Genomic DNA, 19,802 nt, shown 5'->3' on the forward strand with positions numbered 1-19,802 from the left:
ATCCGACCTCAATTTGATGTCTAAATCCCAATTTCACAAAAATCCCTAACTCTGCCCAAACCCCCAATTTCCACCATGAAAACACTAGATTTTAGGTTGAAATCTTAGGAAATGTAATGAAATATTGAAAGAAAATGGATTAGAATCACTTACCAATGGTTTGGGGAAGACAGGTGTTGGGAAAATCGCCTCTAGGGTTTTCTTGTTTTGAAAATTTGAAGAATGAACAATAATCCCGTCTTACTCATGTTTTACGCAGTTGCAGAAGTCGCAATTGCGATATCATGTTTGCAATTGTGAAAATCGCAATTGCGAGAACGTGGTCACAATTGCGAACTCCTTCCAAAATCACAGTGATCGCAATTGTGATAAAGTGGTCGCAAATGCGAACCTTGATGCCCACGCAAATGCGGACCATTCTTCGCAAATGCGAAGATCATCCCAACAATGCTGAGTCGCAAATGCGACTCAGCCTTCACAAGTGGAATGGCATGTTCGCAAATGCGAACTTTAATCTCGCAAATGCGAGTACCCCCTGCCATGCCCAAGCTTGCAAATGCGATGATTTCTTTGCAAATGCGAGGCTCGCAATCTGCAGCAGACACCAGAAACTAAAATGCATCAACTATGTTTTCTAAGTCCAATTCACTGTGTAGCCTATCCAAAACTCACCGGAGCCTTTGGGGCTCCAAACCAAACATGCACACAACTCCAATATCATCATACGAACTTGTTCGCGCGATCAAATCGCCAAAATAACACCTAGAACTGCGAATTGAGCACTAAATCAAATGACATTTTCAAGAAAACTTCGAAGCTTCTATTTTTCCAACCGGACGTCCGAATCACGTTAAACTAACTCCGTTTCTCACCAAATTTGATAGAAAAGTCATAAATATAGTAATGGATCTATACCGGGTTGCGGGACCAAAATACGGACCCGATATCAATAAAGTCAAACATTGGTCAAACTTTCAAAGTTATTAGGATTTTAAACATTCAAATTTTAACAAAGTGCGATAACTCGGGCTAGGTACTTCCAAATTCGATTCCGGGCATAAGCCCAAGTCCCAAATCACGATACGGACCCATCGGAAGAGTCAAAACACGAATCTGGGTCCATTTTCTCAAAATGTTAACTGAAGTCAACTCAAATGGATTTGAAAGCAAAAATTTCATGTTTTTATCAGTTTTTAACATAAAATCTTTTCGGAAAAATACCTGGACTGCGCACGCAAATGGAGAAGGGATAAAATGAAGTGTTTAAGGCTTCAAAGCACATAATTGGGTTCTAAAACATAAGATGACCTATCGGGTCATCACAGTAAGCTCATGAAGCAATTTGACTCCAACTCTTGAGGGGCCTCGTTATCCACGTAATAATAAGGACGAGAATTTGTTAACATCGTTGGTGTCCAAACTATATCCTCACCATCATGGATGCATTTTCTTGCATCCTTCTTGTCAAAGTACCTCGCAACTCCCTCTCATATGCATGCCACCATCAAAGGGACAAAGAGACCCTTAGCAAGTGGATAATAGGTTTTGAGGTAATGTGCAAGCCATCCGTAAACATAATGGATGGCAAAACAAACGTTGACCTGATCAAGTTGGGAAGAACATGAAATCTTATTCAAGCCATGATAAACACTCGCCAAAACTGGGACCGCAAGGCTAATCTTTCGCCCGCTTGCCATCATGCTTATCATCTTAAAAGTGTTTGGACGAATGAAGTTCTCTACCTTATAGGGAAACACAAAAGCACATAGCCAACATGATAAGAAGGCTGTTATATATGTTTCATCTTTCTTGTCAGACCTCACTCTAAGCTTGGAGAATATAGCTTCTTGATCACTCAACCAACTAGTTGTCTCGGTAATAACTCCGTCAGGATTATGTATCGACTTTCGGCGCACAGATTTCTTTTCTTTTCGCAGTGGGGCAAGTTTATATATCAAAGCTTTCTTGTACCAAAAATTTGTCCACTTGCTCAAGGAGACCTTTAGGTTAACACCCGTACCTTCCTTAAGGTGATGGAAGGCAGCAAATAAATACTCGCAAGATCGATGAATAAATCTCATTTGTTTTTCGTCCAAACAGATGATTTCTCTTGTCTCAGGTACCACTTCTTCGTACAAAAAAACCGTAATGGGCAAACCTCCAAGGATATGTAAGTCCCAAAGAGATATAGATAGCTCCCCAGCTGATGTAAGAAGCGGGTTCGTCTTGGGGCACCAAGCCTCACAAAATGCTTGCAAAATATTCGAGTTGCGATCATAAGTGAAAAGTGAGACATAGACAGCATCATAAATCTTTGATATACTCAAGGTTTGTTAGCTTCCACCATGTACATCTTCAGCCTATTCCCAATATCCTGGTATATGACGATACTCGCCATCGATTGCTGCTGTGTTTTCCCAGCGTACTTCTCCTTGAGTTATGCGACGCCCTATGTTTGGAAGGGTGCTAGAAATGTTTGCGTGGAGACGGATTGAAGCTTGGAGAGACCACATCTTGGACAATGGATTAGAAGTAGACTTGTGCTCTAAGGTCCAGTTTTCTACATGAAGTGAGTTCCTCAAAGAAGGACATGAGACTGCATACCGGCCAGCTTTTGGGGTGTGAACTAAAAGCTTGGTTTGTTCTATGCCATCTTCAATATTGATTACGAGATATCTAATTTTGGAGGAAGGTGAGGTATAGTCTCTAAAATTTGCCATCTCTTCGGGCTGCAAATGACAAAAAAAAGTTATCTAAGTCCAAATCAAGAATATTAGAATGGCACAAAGGTCAAAATAGATGAACTGACATCCGGCTTTCAGGCGGGGATGAGTATCCATCCTTTCACACCTTGAGAGCAATCTCTCCGATATTCGAGCCACCTTGAGAGTAATCTCTCTGATAGTCAGACTATCTTGAGAGTAATCTCTCCGATAGCCGGGTCATCTTTAGAGTAATCTCTCCGATAGTCGGGCCACATTGTGAGTAATCTCTCCGATAGTCGGGCCACTTTGAGAGTGATCTCTCCGATAGTCGAGTCATTTTGAGAGTAATCTCTCCAATAGTCGGGTCATGTTGAGAGTAATCTGTCAGATAGTCGTGCCACATTAAGAGTAATATATCTGATAGTCGGGCCACCTTCAGTGTAATCTCTCCAATATTCGGGCAACCTTAAGATTAATCACTCCGATATTCGGGCGGGGATGAGTACCCATCCCCTCACACCCTGTGATTGTCTTATTCATGCATGGATCATCTTGTTAAAAAAGAATATATCCTCCCCGTTGACCTTAAAAAAATAAAAAAAAAAAAAGAAGACAAAAACCCAACCAAAAAACAAAACTTCACCTGCCAGATGTGAAATTCGAGCAGGTGTGCAAGTTACAAATCTATGCTTAATGAACGTGAGAGCATGGGTTTATATAGATAACAAAAGGTGACTGTCAAATAGTGATTTCGACGTGGGACGTTGCGACAATTGGTCTTTGAAAAGGACTTGGATTGTTGAGGCGGCGACGATTATTCTAATTAGAGTTGGCATGGGATGGAATCCTTGCAAGACAATAAGATGTCAAGTGGAGTTCTTACCACATCGTTGTCAACGCGTAAAAAGGCCAACCCAAACGCAATCCAAATTCAACTTCCATTTAACAATCCAATGCAAAATCAATTCCATTTGCGTGGTTTCCTTTATCCAAACATATAAGACCAGTGCGAGCTTTAAGAAATTGAAGCATAGAATCTATTAGCACATGCTCTCAACTTTAGTAAGAAATAAAATGTTATTTTCGAAGGTTAGGTGTATTAATTTTCGGATACTTTAAGTCTAGCCTTCGAAATTAACAAAGTTAATGTCGTGACAAATTTTGAAATAGGGGGCATTTCTAGGCGCATAAAATTTATGAAAGTAAATTCATAAATTAATTTGGATTATATTTTAAATTCAAGATATATTGGTCCAAATAAATATTATGGGCTAATATAATTGGATTAATTACATAAATGCAATATATATGGATTAAATAAATAAGTCTATTGGGCTAAAGTGATGAGCCCATTTCATTAAGCCCAAGATGTCATCTTCCTAGAGGCCCAGTTTGATGCCATGTGTCATATGACATGGCACGCCAAGTCAAGCGGAAGAGCCAATAGGATCATGCCATGTGTCAAAATAATAAGGCATGCCAAGTCACATTAAAAGGCTAATGAAACCGCGGCACATGTGCAAGTGACATGTTCTGGCCAATCAAATTTGGCCTTGTCACACTTATTTGATTGGTTGGAAAGAGTTTGTTCTTATCATAACTCTTTCCTCCCACAACTATAAATAGGGATCGTCATAACCCAGAAAAGACACCAGAAGTTATAACAAGAAGCAAGAGAGAGCTTGTGGATCAAACACCGCAAATTTCTCTACAAGTTTCAAGCTTCAAGCAATCAAGTTCAAGTTCAAGAAATTAAGTTCAAGCTCAAGAACGAAGAATAAATCAAGGTTCAAGGAGTACAAGTTTAAAATCAAAGTTCGTGCTAGTTGAATTCAAGATCATTATTCGTGGCAACAATATAGATTCAAAATCAAGCTCGAAGGCCCTTGAGTTTATTTTCTATTGGATGAAAGAATCAAATGATTCATAGAGATTGTACACTTATATTATTTTATATTAAATACTATAATTTTTGTGATATTTTTCGGCCTTAATTATTTTCTAGATGCAATTTATTGTCTACAGACATATTTAGAGGCGAAAGAAAGGCAAAAATCTGAGAATTTAGGAAAACGGATATTCTGAATTGTGAGACATGCCATGTCATCGAGCCAATGATTCCATAAACGGCGAAAAGGAAAGACATGAGAAATTTAGAATAATCTATAGTGCTAAAAAATTATGCTTAACTTGCGCAAAGAGAAAACAAAAAAAAAAAAAATTGATACACTTTTCCTTTATCTTTGATCTTTTTAATAAGAAAGTATTTCCTAATATAATCATGATATAAAATTACATGATTTATAATGTATATATACCTCAAATATACATTACTTTTTTCTTGAAACAGATGTATTTTATTTTTCAAAATATAAAGATGTATCTTTTCGGTAAAGTTTATGTACTTTTCTTCAAGTGAAAAGATCCATGTACAGAAAGTAGAAAATCTATTATGGAAGGAATTAGTTTCCAACAAGAAAATAGGAAAACATATTACCATTTAAATATGTAACGATTGGTTTCAAGAAAAAGTACAAGGAACGTTTTCATTAAGGAAATAAATGCAATGGGTGTGTGATTATAGGTACATGGTTTAAAGGTGTCTATTAGGAATATAATTCATTAGTTGTTATGTGTGTAAAATGGCTATTGCTGCTACGTTTCTGGAAATTTTCCTTAAATTTCGCCTATTTATATTTTTTGCATAAAAAAAATTGATGACCCGATAGGTAATTCATAGTTTTACCTTTTATTTCTGTGCTCTGAGACCTCGAATAGCTTCGTTTATCCTTCATTGATTTGCGTGCGCAGTCCGTTTTTTTTTTTCGAAAATTTTTTATGTGAAAAGGTGATAAATATGTGAAATTTTGTCATAAAACTCATTTGAGTTGTCTACGGCCAATATTTTGTGAAAACGAACCCGAATCAGTATTTTGACGGTACCGGTGGGTTCTTTTCGTGATTTAGGACTTAGGCGTATGCCCCGAATCAAATTCGGAAGTCTCTAATTTGATTTAACATAATTTGTTGAAAACTAGTAATTTGAAGGCTAAAAGAATTTCTAAGTCTGACTCTAGGTTGACTTTGTTGCTATCAGGTTCAGATTACAGTTCTGGAACTTGGTAAAAGTTCGTTTCAGTATTTATGACTTATGTGCAAATTTTGGTACAAAATGGAGTTTGTTTGACTTGATTCGACATCCAGTTGTAAAATTACATGGTCTTAAGTTTCTTTGTAAGTATCACTCATTTGACGTCTTATTCGTAGTTCTAAGTGTTATTTTGTATTTTGATCATACGAGCGAGTTCGTATGATGTTATTACACTTGTATTCATGTTTAGTTTTGAGCACGAGGGACTCGGGTAAGTTTCGGATAGGCTACAAGATGATTTATAAACTTAGAAGAACGTTGGTGCACCAGGTCTACAAATTTCGCATTTGCGAGGACCTGTTTGCAAATGTGAGCCTCGCAAATACGAGGTCAGGCTCGCATATGCAATGTAGGTGGGGGCTGGGTCAGCTTCTCTTTTGCGAAGTTAAGTCTGTAGATACGATGGTTGGCAAGTTCACATTTGCAAACTTTAGTGTTGCATTTGCGACTGGAAGAAAACTGGGGCAGTCTCGCATTTGCGAGTCGATTGTTAGCATTTGCGGACAGCTTTGGTTCGCATTTGCGATAAATGCATCTCGTTTGCGACGAAATCAGGCTTAATGACTTTTTCACTTTTGTAAAGTGTTGATCGCAATTGCGATCATCGCAATTACGATAACTGCAGTTGGGTAAAGAGGAGAAAAAAAAGGATTAAGCTCAGTTCTTTCAAACTCTCAACTCTAAACACCCTAGAAGCGATTTTTCCAAGAGATTTTCTTCCTAAATTCATTGGTAAGCAACTTTAATCTATTTATTTTCAATTAACCATTACATTCCAAGTATTTTCAACATTAAACCTAGGATTTCCGTGGTAGAAATTAGGGATTTGGGTAGAATTAGAAATTTTTGTAAATTTGGGATTTAGACCTTGAATTGAGGTCGGATTTAAAAATTAATTATATAACCAGGCTCGGGGGTGAATGGGTGATTGTGTTTTGGTCAGAATCTCAGGTTTTGACGAAGAGGGCCCGGGGTTTGACTTTGTTGACTTTTTGGAAAAAGCGTAAATATCTTAGTTTTATGTATTTTAATTTATTTCCCTAGCATTTTTTGTTGATATTAAGTCAATTTAAGTTATATTTGATTCGTTCGGAGGCAAATTTTAGAGGAAAGACCCCAGTTGAGCTTTGATTTGATTGCGGAGCGAGGTAAGTTTCGTGGTTAATGTTGATACCCAATTTTTCCCTCATATATTTGAAAAATACATATATACCTTCAAAATAGTGCACGAGCATAACCAAGTATTTTTCATAATTTTTTATAATTTTTAAAGGCTTTTAATTAATTTATTCCTGTATTTTTATATAAATAATTATTAATTCCATCACAAATAATTTTATAATGATTCATTATTTAATTCCCCATCATTTATATCCATATTAAGCTTTAAATATTTTTATATATACTTATTTTGCATTCTTAGGCTTAAATTGCATATTTTGCAATAATAGCCCATATACATGCATAATTACATTATTTACACAAAAGATGACTTTTTATATTTTTATAATGTTAAGTAATTATTTTAAATCATTTTCATGCACAAGTGATATTTTTTTATTTATAAATTATTTTTTATAAATTATTTACTGATTTAATTGGGTATAAAATCTAGCCCTTTTTCTTAATTAATTTCGGACCTATGCACTACCCATTACCCCAGCCCAATACCCTAATACTCAATAACCAAACACCCATTAACCCAGATCCATACCCATTTGAAAATCCAACCCAATTCCTTTTTTAAATCACAACCGTTGATCTCTGAAGATCAACGGCTCACAACACCCCAACCCCTCTTAATTATATACTACCCGGTCTAACCCTAACCCCATTTCACCCACTCTGCCGCCCTCAAACTCTCTCATCTCCCCCCCCCCTTTCTCTTCTGAAACTGTCACGACCCCAGTTCGCCCTCCGTGAACTGTCCTGACGGCACCTAGTCGCTATGACTAGGTAAGCCTAACAAATGCGGAAAAAGAAACAAATTGCGGAAGAAAGTAATTAAAAATCGAGATAACAAGGTTAAACAGTGTTTAAGATGCCGCCTGGCATATAACAGCACAAAATCTCAATCTAACACTCCCAAAATCCGGAACCCTATGAATCAAGAGCTAAAAGATTACATAATAAGCTATAACTCCAGAATGTCTACCAACAAGGAAAAAAAATACAGAAAAGGGCTATACTAGTACTGAGAATAAGGGACTCTTCGGTCTGCGGACGCGGCATATATACCTCGGAGTCTCTACAAAACGCCTCGCCTCAAGCGTGATAAGTCTGAGTGGGAGTACCTGGATCTGCACATGAAAAACATGTGCAGGAAGGGCATGAGTACACCACAGCGGTGCTCAGTAAGTGCCAAGCCTAACCTCGGTCGGGTAGTGATGAGGAAGGTCAGGGCCCTACTGAAGTTAAAGGAAATACAAGATATAACAGTATAGAATAAGACAGTACACTTAAGTGCAACTGTAAAAAAGTAACACAGGATAGAAGGACAACAACAACTTTAACAAAAGCAAAGTAATCACGGAAATAAATACAGCTCAACACAGAGATAACAACCGGGGGATCTCCCAGGATACCGTCCTGTAGTCCCCAAATATAAATATCCAGTGGATCTCCCGCGTGCAGTCCCGTAGTCCAACTCATAATGCGCGGGGATCTACCGGAATACCACATCCGTAGTCCCAAATATAAATACTCAATACTGGGGGAATCTACCTGGTGGAGTCCCGTAGTTCCAATATAAAAGTGCAGGGGGGATCTCCCAGGATATAATTCCGTAGTCCCAAAGTAAACGTATAGGGGGATCTCCCGGGATGCCGTCCCGTAGTCCCAAAGTAAACACACAACAGCAACAAAAAAAATACTCAATTCGATTCAAATTTCCATACCAAAATAAAGCAGGTATTTCTAGTCTAGCGTGCTGCACATAATCCAAATAAGGCAATTTGAGCAAGTAAGGCAATTAAGTCAACTAAACATGCTTCCCTAAGCTAGTAGCAAGCTTAAATTACACACAGTATGAACATGAAACAGGAAATCACATTTATAGTTACTTAAAGAAAATGGATTTTTCAACAATTAGCACAAGTATGCACTCGTCCCCCCACGTACAGGGCATTTAAATTATCAACAAACCAAATCCTAAGGGGAGTTTCCCCCACACAAGGTTAGACAAGTCACTTACCTCGAACCGGCTCAAAAATCAACCCGAAACCAGGTTCTTGCCATGAGTACTCGACTCCAAATGGCCCAAATCTATTCAATTCAATTGCATAATGTAAATAACACTTCAAGTAACTGATTCTACTAATAAATTCTAAGCTGATACGCAAAATTAGGTAAAATGACAAAAACGCCTTCTGGGCTAGCGTCTCGGAATCCGGTAAAAGTTACATTTCCAAAATCCTCATACTCTCACGAGTCTAACCGTACCAAAATTATCCAAATCCAACATCAAATTCCCAATCAAAACTCGAAATTTAGGTGTAGAACCTTCTTCAAATTTTTTCCCAATTTTCATCTCAAATCCGAAATTAAACGATAAAACTAACAATAGATTAATGGAATACAACTAGGAAGGGATAAAGAATCGTTACCCACTGATTTCCTCTTCAAAAATCTCCCAAAATCGCCCTCTCCCAAGCACCAAATCAATTTCCTAACTTTTGAAACTAAACCCTCGAAATTCTAATTTTTTTGCCCAGTAAATCTGCATCTGGGACTCTGGGACCGCGCCCCCGGTCCCGCTTCTGCGGAACACAAGTCGCATCTGCGACACTTCATTAAAGCTAAATTTTCGCACCTGCGGCTCCCTTACCGCACCTGCGGTCTCGCAGGTGCGTTAACCATTTCGCACCTGCGGTTTGCTGGAGCCTGGCCAATCTTGCTTCTACGATCACATAGCCGCTTCTGCGGCGCCGCACCTGCGGTCCCACACACGCAGGTGCGGTTATGACAGGAAACACAACTCCAGCTGCCAACTTCAAATGCCTAACTCTCCGTCAACCATCCGAAATCATCCCGAGGCTCCCGGGACCTCAACCAAAAGCACGAACAAGTCATATACCACTATCCAAACTTATACCAATACTTAAAACACCTAAAACAACATCGAAACATCGAATTAACATCGGATTCAAGCCTAAGAATTCCAAAAACTTCCGAATTACGCTTTCGATCAAAAAGTCTATCAAACCTCGTCCGAATGACCTGAAATTTTGCGCACACATCACATTGAACACTACGGAGCTACTCTAACTTCCGGAATTCCATTCAGACCCCGATATCAAAATCTCACTATCGAACCGAAAACTTAAAAAATTCAACTTTCGGCATTTCAAGCCTTATTAAGCTACGGACCCCCAAAACACAATCTAAACACGCTCCTAAACCCGAAATCACCTAACAGAGCTAACGGAACAAACGAAATTCCATTCCGAGGCCGTCTTCACACTATTCTGACTACGGTCCAAATTCTAAAACTTAAACTCTCATTTAGGGACTAAGTGTCCCAAAACTCTCCGAAACTCTAATTAAATCCTCTCGGCAACTCACAATAGCAGAAACAAACACGGGGAATGCAGTTAATAGGGGATCGGGGCGTTAATCCTTAAAAAGACCGGCCGGGTCTTTACATCCTCCCACACTTAAACATTTGTTCGTCCTCGAACGAGCATAGAGACATACCTGAAGTAGTGAAAAGATGAGGGTAACGGCTGCGCATATCCTGCTCGATCTCCCAAGTCGCCTCCCCGACCGGCTGACCCCGCCATTAAACCTTCACAGATGCAATGTTCTTTGACCTCAGCTTGCGAATCTGCCTGTCCAATATCACCACTAGCTCCTCAACATAAGATAGATTCTTGTCCGGCTGGACTGAACTCAAATCCAACACGTGCGACGGATCACCGTGATACCTCCGGAGCATTGAAACATAGAATACCGGATGAACTCCTGCCAAGTTGGGAGGTAAGGCAAGCTCATAAGCAACCTCCCCAGCACGCCTCAATATCTCAAAAGGGCCAATAAACCTTGGACTCAACTTCCCTTTCTTCCCAAACCTCATAACGCCCTTCATAGGCGAAACCCGAAGCAGAACCCGCTCTCCATCCATGTAGGAAACATCACGAACCTTCCGGTCCACATAACTCTTCTGTCTGGACTAGGCTGTGCGGAGTCTATCCTGAATTACCTTGACTTTCTCCAAAGCATCCTAAACCAAGTCTGTGCCCAATAATCTAGCCTCACCCGGCTCAAACCAACCCACCGGGGATCTACATCGCCTACCATACAAAGCCTCATAAGGTGCCATCTGAATGTTGGACTGATAACTGTTGTTGTCGGCAAACTCTGCCAATGGCAAGAACTGATCCCAAGACCCTCCAAACTCGATCACACACGCACGGAGCATATCCTCATGAATCTGAATAGTGCGCTCGGACTGTCCGTCCGTCTGAGGGTGAAATATTGTACTCAACTCCACCTGAGTACCCAACTCATGCTGAACGGCCCTCCAGAACCGTGATGTGAACTGAGTACCTCTATCTCAAATGATGGAAACTGGAATACCATGCAGACGAACAATCTCCCGGATATAAATCTCCGTGAACCGCTCCGAAGAATAGGTGGTACTCACAGGAATGAAATGCGTGGACTTGGTCAGCCGATCCACAATAATCCAAATGGCATTGAACTTCCTCAAAGTTCGTGGGAGCCCAATTACGAAGTCCATAGTGATCCGCTCCCACTTCCACTTCGGAATCTCTATCTGCTGAAGCAATCCACCCAGTCTCTGGTGCTCATACTTCACCTGCTGACAATTAAAGCACCAAGCTACAAACCCAACTATATCTTTCTTCATCCCCTCCACCAATAGTGTTGTCTCAAATCCCGGTACATCTTCGCGGCACCCGGATGAATACCGCAAACTATGGGCCTTCTCTAGAATCAACTCTCGAAGTCCATCAACATTGGGTACACAAACCCGACCCTACATCCTCAATACCCCGTCATCACCAATAGTCACATCTCTGGCATCGCCATGCAAAACCTTGTCCTTGAGGACAAGCAAATGAGGGTCATCAAACTGACTCTCCCGGATACGATCAAACAAGGAAGATCGAGAGACCACGCAAGCTAGAACCCGACTGGGCTCCGAAAGATCCATTCTCACAAACAAGGCCTGAACATCCATCGCCATGGGCCTCTCTGCTGCTGGTAAATAAGCCAAACTCCCCAAACTCTCTGCCCGGCGGCTCAAAGCATCGGCCACCACATTGGCCTTGCCCGGGTGATACCAAATAGTGATATCATAGTCCTTCAGCAGCTATAGCCATCTCCTCTGACGCAAATTAAGGTCCTTCTGCTTGAACAGATCCTGCAAACTCTGGTGATCAGTATAAATCTCACAAGGCACACCGTAGAAATAATGACGCAAGATCTTCAAGGCGTGAACAATAGCAGCTAACTCGAGATCATGGACAGGATAATTCTTCTCATGCACCTTCAACTGTCTGGACACGTAGGCAATCACCCTACCGTCTTGCATCAATACCGCTCCAAGGCCAACCCTCGAGGCATCACAATAGACAGTATAAGACCCCAAACCGGTAGGCAATATCAAAATTGGGGCTGTAGTCAAAGCTGTCTTGAGCTTCTGAAAGCTCTCCTCACACTCTTCCGTCCACTGGAACGGAGCACCCTTCTGGGTCAGCCTGGTCATAGGTCCTGCAATAGATGAAAATCCCTGAACAAATTGACGGTAATAACTCGCCAAGCCAAGAAAACTGCGGATCTCTATAGCTGAGGATGGTCTGGGCCAACTCTGCACTGCCTCCACTTTCTTCAGATCCACCTGAATACCCTCACTCGAAACCACGTGACCCAAGAATGCCACGAAATCCAACTAAAACTCACATTTCGAGAACTTAGCATATAGTTTCTTCTCTCTCAAAGTCTGGAGCACTATCCTCAGGTGCTGCTCATGATCTTTCCGGCTCCGGGAATATACCAGAATGTCGTCAATAAAGACAATGACGAATGAATCAAGATATGGCCGGAATACACAATGCATCAAATTCATAAAGGCTGTTGGGGCATTGGTCAGCCCAAATGACATAACAAGGAACTCGTAATGACCATACCGAGTCCTAAAGGCAGTTTTCGGGATATCTGGCTCCCGAATCCTCAACTGATGATAGCCTGAATGCAAGTCAATCTTAGAAAACACACAAGCACCCTGTAACTGGTCAAACAGGTCATCAATACGGGGCAAAGGATAACAGTTCTTCACTGTAACCTTGTTCAACTGGCAAATATCAATACACATACGCATAGAACCATCCTTCTTCTTCACAAATAAGACAGGAGCACCCCAAGGCAATACACTGGTCCGAATGAAACCCTTATCAAGAAATTCCTGTAACTGCTCCTTCAACTCCTTCAACTCAGGAGGAGCCACACGGTACGGAGGAATAGAAATGGGCTAAGTGCTCGGCAACGGATCAATGCCAAAATCAATATCTCTATCGGGCGGCATGCCCGGAAGGTCAGCTGGAAACACATCTGAGAAATCCCGTACTACTGATGACAGAATCGGAGGCGACAGCCTCAGTACGGGCAGGAAGAGCGTAGTATCTGGCCTGGCCTCCCCCTCGAGGGTGACCTCTACCTCCCCGACCTCCACCTCTAGCTCGCTGGGCAGGTGGGGTAACAGGTGGTGAGAACTCTACGGGGCATGCTGTGGCTGAGAAGCCTGTGAAGGTGCACCCCTCCTAAGTCTGGGGAAATACCTCACCATATGGCGTGTGTCACCACACTCAAAGCAAGCTCTGGGAGGGAGTGACGGTTGTGACTGGCTCGGGCCAGGTCTGCTGGACTGACCACTGGAAGCACCCCGTGCAGGAGGCGCACTAGATACTGGTGGCGCATAATACGACTCCTGGGATCTAGAGGAGCTGGAATACCACTGGCTGCTGGAAGAGCTGAATGAATAGGGTGACTCATATAACCTCTACCATGACGACCTGCAGCTGGGGCACGGGCACCAGAATAATAGCCCGACTCTCGAGACCTCTTGGCCTCCCTCTCATCTCTATCCCTAGCATGCATACCCTCAACCCTCCTTGAAATGCTCACCACCTGCTAAAAAGAAATATCCATCTCCAACTCACGAGCCTAGCTAGACCTGATACTGGGAATAAGGCCCTCAATAAACCGGCAAACCTTCTCGCGAACAGTAGAAACCAAAGCCGGTGCATGTCTAGCCAAGTCGGTGAAACAGACAGCATACTCCGAGATAGTCATAGTACCCTAGCGCAAGTGCTCAAACTCTGCACACCAAGTGTCCCTGAGACTCTGGGGAACATACTCTCTCGTGAACATATCTGAAAATTGAGCCCAAGTCAGGGAAGCTGCCTCATCCGGACTATCTAACTCATAAGCACGCCACCACTGATAGGCGGCCCCTCGAAGCTGAAAGGTAGTGAAGGAAAACCCGCTCGATCTTGATATACCCATTGTATGGAGGATACGATAGCACTCATCTAGAAATCCAAGAGCATCCTCTAAGGCTAGTCCACTGAATGTAGGAGGCTGATATTTCTTGAACCTCTCAAGCCTCTTTTGCTCCTTCTCTGAAGCTACTGCCCTTTCCTCGGGCTGAGCTGGGGCTGCCGGCTGTAGATAAGTACAGACGTCTCCGTACCGATCAACGAGAGTCTAAATAACCAGCTTGTGATTCATGACTCCTATGTACCTAGAGATCTGATACCAACTTGTCACGACCCCAGCTCGCCCTCCGTGAACTATCGTGACGGCAACTAGTCGCTACGTCTACGTAAGCCTAACAAATGCAGAAAAAGAAACAAATTGCGGAAGAAAGTAATTAAAAACCGAGATAACAAGGTTAAACAGTGTTTAAGATGCCGCCTGGCATATAACAGCACAAAATCTCAATCTAACACTCCCAAAATCCGGAACCCCATGAATCACAAGCTAAAAGATTACGTAATAAGCTCTAACTCTAGAATGTCTACCAACAAGGAAAGAAAATACAGAAAAATGCTATACTAGTACTGAGAATAGAAAGGGACTCTTCGGTCTGCGGACATGGCTGATATACCTCGGAGTCTCTACAAAACGCCTCGCCTCAAGTGTAATAAGTCTGAGAAAGGGCATGAGTACACCACAGCGGTACTCAATAAGTGGCAAGCCTAACCTCGGTCGGGTAGTGACGAGGAAGGTCAAGGCCCTACTGAGGTTAAATGAATTACAAGATATAACAGTGTAGAATAAGACAATATACTAAAGTGCAACAGTAAAAAAGTAACATAGGATAGAATGACAACAACAACTTTAACAGAAACAAAGTAATCACGAAAAAAAATACAGCTCAACGAGAGATAACAACCGGGGGATCTCCCAGGATACCGTCCTGTAGTCCCCAAATATAAATATCCAGTGGATCTCCCGGGTGCAGTCCCGTAGTCCAACTCATAATGTGTGGGGATCTACCGGAATACCACATCCGTAGTCCCAAATATAAATACTTAATACTAGGGGAATCTACCGGGTGCAGTTCCGTAGTTCCAATATAAAAGTGCAGGGGGGATCTCCCGGAATACAATTCCGAAGTCCCAAAGTAAACGTACAGGGGGATCTCACGGGATACCGTCCCGTAGTCCCAAAGTAAACACACAACAGCAACACAAAAGAATACTCAATTCGATTCAAATTTCCATACCAAAATAAAGCAGGTATTTTCTAGCCTAGCATGCTGCACATAATCCAAATAAGGCAATTTGAGCAAGTAAGGCAATTAAGTCAACTAAACATGCTTCCCTAAGCTAGTAGCAGGCTTAAATTACACACGGTATGAACAAGAAATAGGAAATCACAGAAACGGATTTTTCAACAATTAGCATAAGTACGCACTCGTCACCTCACGTACAGGGCATTTCAATTATCAACAAACCAAATCCTAAGGGGAGTTTCCCCCACACAAGGTTAGATAAGCCACTTACCTCGAACCGGCTCAAAAATCAACCCGAAACCACGTTCTTGCCACGAGTACTCGACCCCAAATGACCCAAATCTATTCAATTCAATTGCATAATGTAAATAAAACTTCAAGTAACTGATTCTACTAATAAATTCTAAGCTAATACGCAAAATTAGGTAAAATGACCAAAATGCCCTCTGGGCCCACGTCTCAGAATCCGGTAAAATTTATATTTTCAAAATCCTCATACTCTCACGAGTCTAACCATACCAAAATTATCCAAATCCAATGTCAAATTCCCAATCAAAACTCGAAATTTAGGTCTAAGAACCTTCTTCAATTTTTTTCCCAATTTTCATCTCAAATCCGAAGTTAAACGATAAAACTAACAATAGATTAATGAAATACTACTAGGAAGGGATAAGGAATCGTTACCCACTGATGGCCTCTTCAAAAATCTTCCAAAATCGCCCTCTCCTGAGCTCCAAATCAATTTCCTAACTTTTGAAACTAAACCCTCGAAATTCTGATTTTTCTGTCCAGTAAATCCGCATCCACGACTCTGGGACCGCGCCTGCGGTCCCGCTTCTGTGGAACACAAGTCGCATCTACGACGTTTCATTATAGCTAAATTTTCTCACCTGCGGCTCCCTTACGGTTCCTGCGGTCTCGCAGGTGCATTAACCATTTTGCACCTGCAGTTTGCTGGAGCCTGGCAAATCTTGCTTCTGCGATCACATAGCCGCTTCTGCGGTGCCGCACCTGCGGTCCTACACACGCAGGTGCGGTTATGACAGGAAACACAGCTTCAACTGCCAACTTCAAATGCCTAACTCTCCGTCAACCAGCCGAAATCATCTCGAGGCCCCCAGGACCTCAAACAAAAGCACGAACAAGTTATATACCACTATCCAAACTTATACCAATCCTTAAAACACCTAAAACAACATCGAAACATCGAATTAATATCGGATTCAAGCCTAAGGATTCCAAAAACTTCCGAATTACGCTTTTGATCAAAAAGTCTATCAAACCTCATCCGAATAACCTGAAATTTTGCACACCCATCACATTCAACACTACGGAGCTACTCCAACTTCCGGAATTCCATTCCGACCCTGATATCAAAATCTCACTATCGAACCGGAAACTTCAAATATTCAACTTTCGGCATTTCAAGCCTAATTAAGCTACGGACCTCCAAAATAGAATCCGAATATGAACCTAAACCCGAAATCACCCAACGGAGGTAACGGAACCAACAAAATTTCATTCCGAGGCCATCTTTACACTGTTCCGACTATGGTCCAAATTCTAAAACTTAAACTCTCATTTAGGGACTAAGTATCCCAAAACTCCCCGAAGCTCCAATTAAATCCTCCCGGCAACTCGCAATAGCAGAAACAAACACGGCGAATGCAGTTAATAGGGGATCGGGGCGTTAATTCTTAAAATAACCGGCCGGGTCGTTACAGAAACCCTAGCGACTCACTCCGATCTCCTCTATGATTCTAACCCCAGAAATAGAATCAACCTGTGATTCCTTACCTTATTTGGTCCTATTTTCTTACTGGCTACCCGTTCTTTGGTGTTACATAATAGCTTGCCTAAAATGGCAAGCAAATATGGAGAGATCCGAACCAAATCTGGTTCAAAATCTCTAACCTGTTGATTATTTCCGTCTGTGTTCTCTCTAACCTCTGAAGTACGAATATTTTCATATATCTTGTGGATTCTTACTTAACCCTAAGGTTAGGGTTTTCAGATCTTTCCAATTCGAACCCAAAACTGGTTATAACCTTATTTTTTTTTATGTTATTCCATATAAGTCTGCTTATTTTTGTTAAATCTTTTACTTACCCAAATTAGGTTCAAATCTTCTTTAATCGAACCAGATCTGGTTTGATCCTATAATAACCCCTGTCTATGTTCATTTTACTAAAAATACTTGATTCCTTCACCTTTGTTTTTTATCGATTTTACGGTTTACATAAATAAAGGCTCAGATCTTTCTAGATCTAATCTGGTTTTTGATTTTTAATTATTTTTCTCTTAGTCTTTCCGTGTATATGTCTCTGTGCATCCTATTATAAATCTCTTCGTTAATTTCTGACTAATTTCCACTTACCCTAAATTAGGGATTTTTGATTCTGCAAAATCAAACAAAATCTGCTTGACTCTTTAATTATTGTGTTAAAATCTCTGTCTATATGCCTATATTCACCTCTTTGCTTGTTATTACTACCGATTTAGTATATTTTACCTAAAACTAGGGTTTGAGATTGTACTCTTTCCCTTCTCGTATGGTACTAATACTTTCCTTATTTCCAGTCAATCTACCATGCTTCTATTATTGCTTGCATTATTTTCCGTTAGACTGACTGTTAATTGATATTTTCCTTATTCTAAGTAGTACTTGCCAGATTACTCGTTAATTGACTGAACTCGGACCTCATTTGATTCTGGATTTATTTTATTTCCTCATTTGCTTATGTTTGATTTATTCCCTTATTCGTCTACCTAATTGATCACTATTTAAACCCTTTCCCCTCTTCCCTTTAGACAGGACTCGAACTTTCATACTCTCACTAAAACTTTGTTCTTTTACTCTGCTTCAGTGCTCATTGTTTCTGGTCTTGGCCGGCTGAAAGCCAAGGCCAAGTGATTCTGGAACTTAACTGCTGTAGCATATCTACTTGCTTTTCTTGCTTAACTGGTAAGCCCTGATCCCTTGTCGTTTCATTCTCCATGTTTTTCATAATCAGTGTTACTTAAACAACATGTCTTGATTCTTACTTTTAGCATGATTCTACTTTTTATGATCTTATAACTCTCTTCTAATCTTATGGTTAATACTGTTAGTTTAAGATTAGCTATTTTGAATAATATGAATCCTCTTATAAATTAGCTTAATGTTCAAATTTGTTCGGGCACACTGTTTGTTAATCTTGTACCTGTTTTGAACCTTGCATTCTTAGGGTACTACAAGCATGTAATTAGTCAATTTGTCCTAATTTGTTGCTTAACTCATGTGCCATGTCTGTTGATATGTCATGTGATGATTTCACTGCTTTGCCTAAGTTATTTCTGTGATTAAACAATGGTTTTCTTAAATGTCAGCATGCTCCCTTAGTGTAATTAAGTCTCTCTTCTGAATTAACTTGTTTGAAATTATGTACTTTGCAAACTTTGATGTTCTCTGAATGCAATTTTGTGTTCTAAACCTTGTTTCTTCTGAAATCAAACTGTTTGAAATCTGCCCTTACTCCCTTTTATTTGTTGATTTCTAAAACTTCCACTCTTAGTCCCTTAGGTTCTATCCTCAACCACCCAGTGTGAGTACTGCTCAGGGTTCATGTGAGACTCTTGTGAACTCTAACACACTGGAAACTGGTTCCTAATCTCTTTTAAAAATACTTCTGAGTGTGTGGTTCTGGTGTGAGCATTGCCCTGGGTCGCTGAGGCCCTTGAGAACTTTGACACATTGGAAAACTAGTTCTACATGTGTTATGGGTAAGACATCCGTATTTGGCCATGTTGTACCTATGAATTGAGCCTCGAAGTTGAGTGGTTTGAAGGTCTGGTTCCCAGGTTTATTTGGGCCTAATGAAGGCTACCTATAGTGTATATTACTATTATTATGTAATTTATTCATTTACTCTGGCCTGTAATAAGTTTGTAACAAACAGATTCTGGGGTATATAGTAAAATTGGGAAATGTCTTTATTCTCTTTGGGCAATCTGGGTAGAAATCCTGCTTATAGGGTTTCATTTACTCTAATTTACCTCAACTCTGTTGAAATCGTGTGAGTAATGTTCTATGCTTGCATATTAGAAATCCTGCCTATAGGAAATTAATTGCATTAGAAATCCTACCTATAGGAAATTAATTGCATTAGAAATCCTACCTATAGGTTGTATCAACTTTTCCAACAAG

This window comes from Nicotiana attenuata, chromosome 8, assembly GCF_001879085.1.
Source record: "Nicotiana attenuata strain UT chromosome 8, NIATTr2, whole genome shotgun sequence".
Classification (NCBI taxonomy): Eukaryota; Viridiplantae; Streptophyta; class Magnoliopsida; order Solanales; family Solanaceae; genus Nicotiana; species Nicotiana attenuata.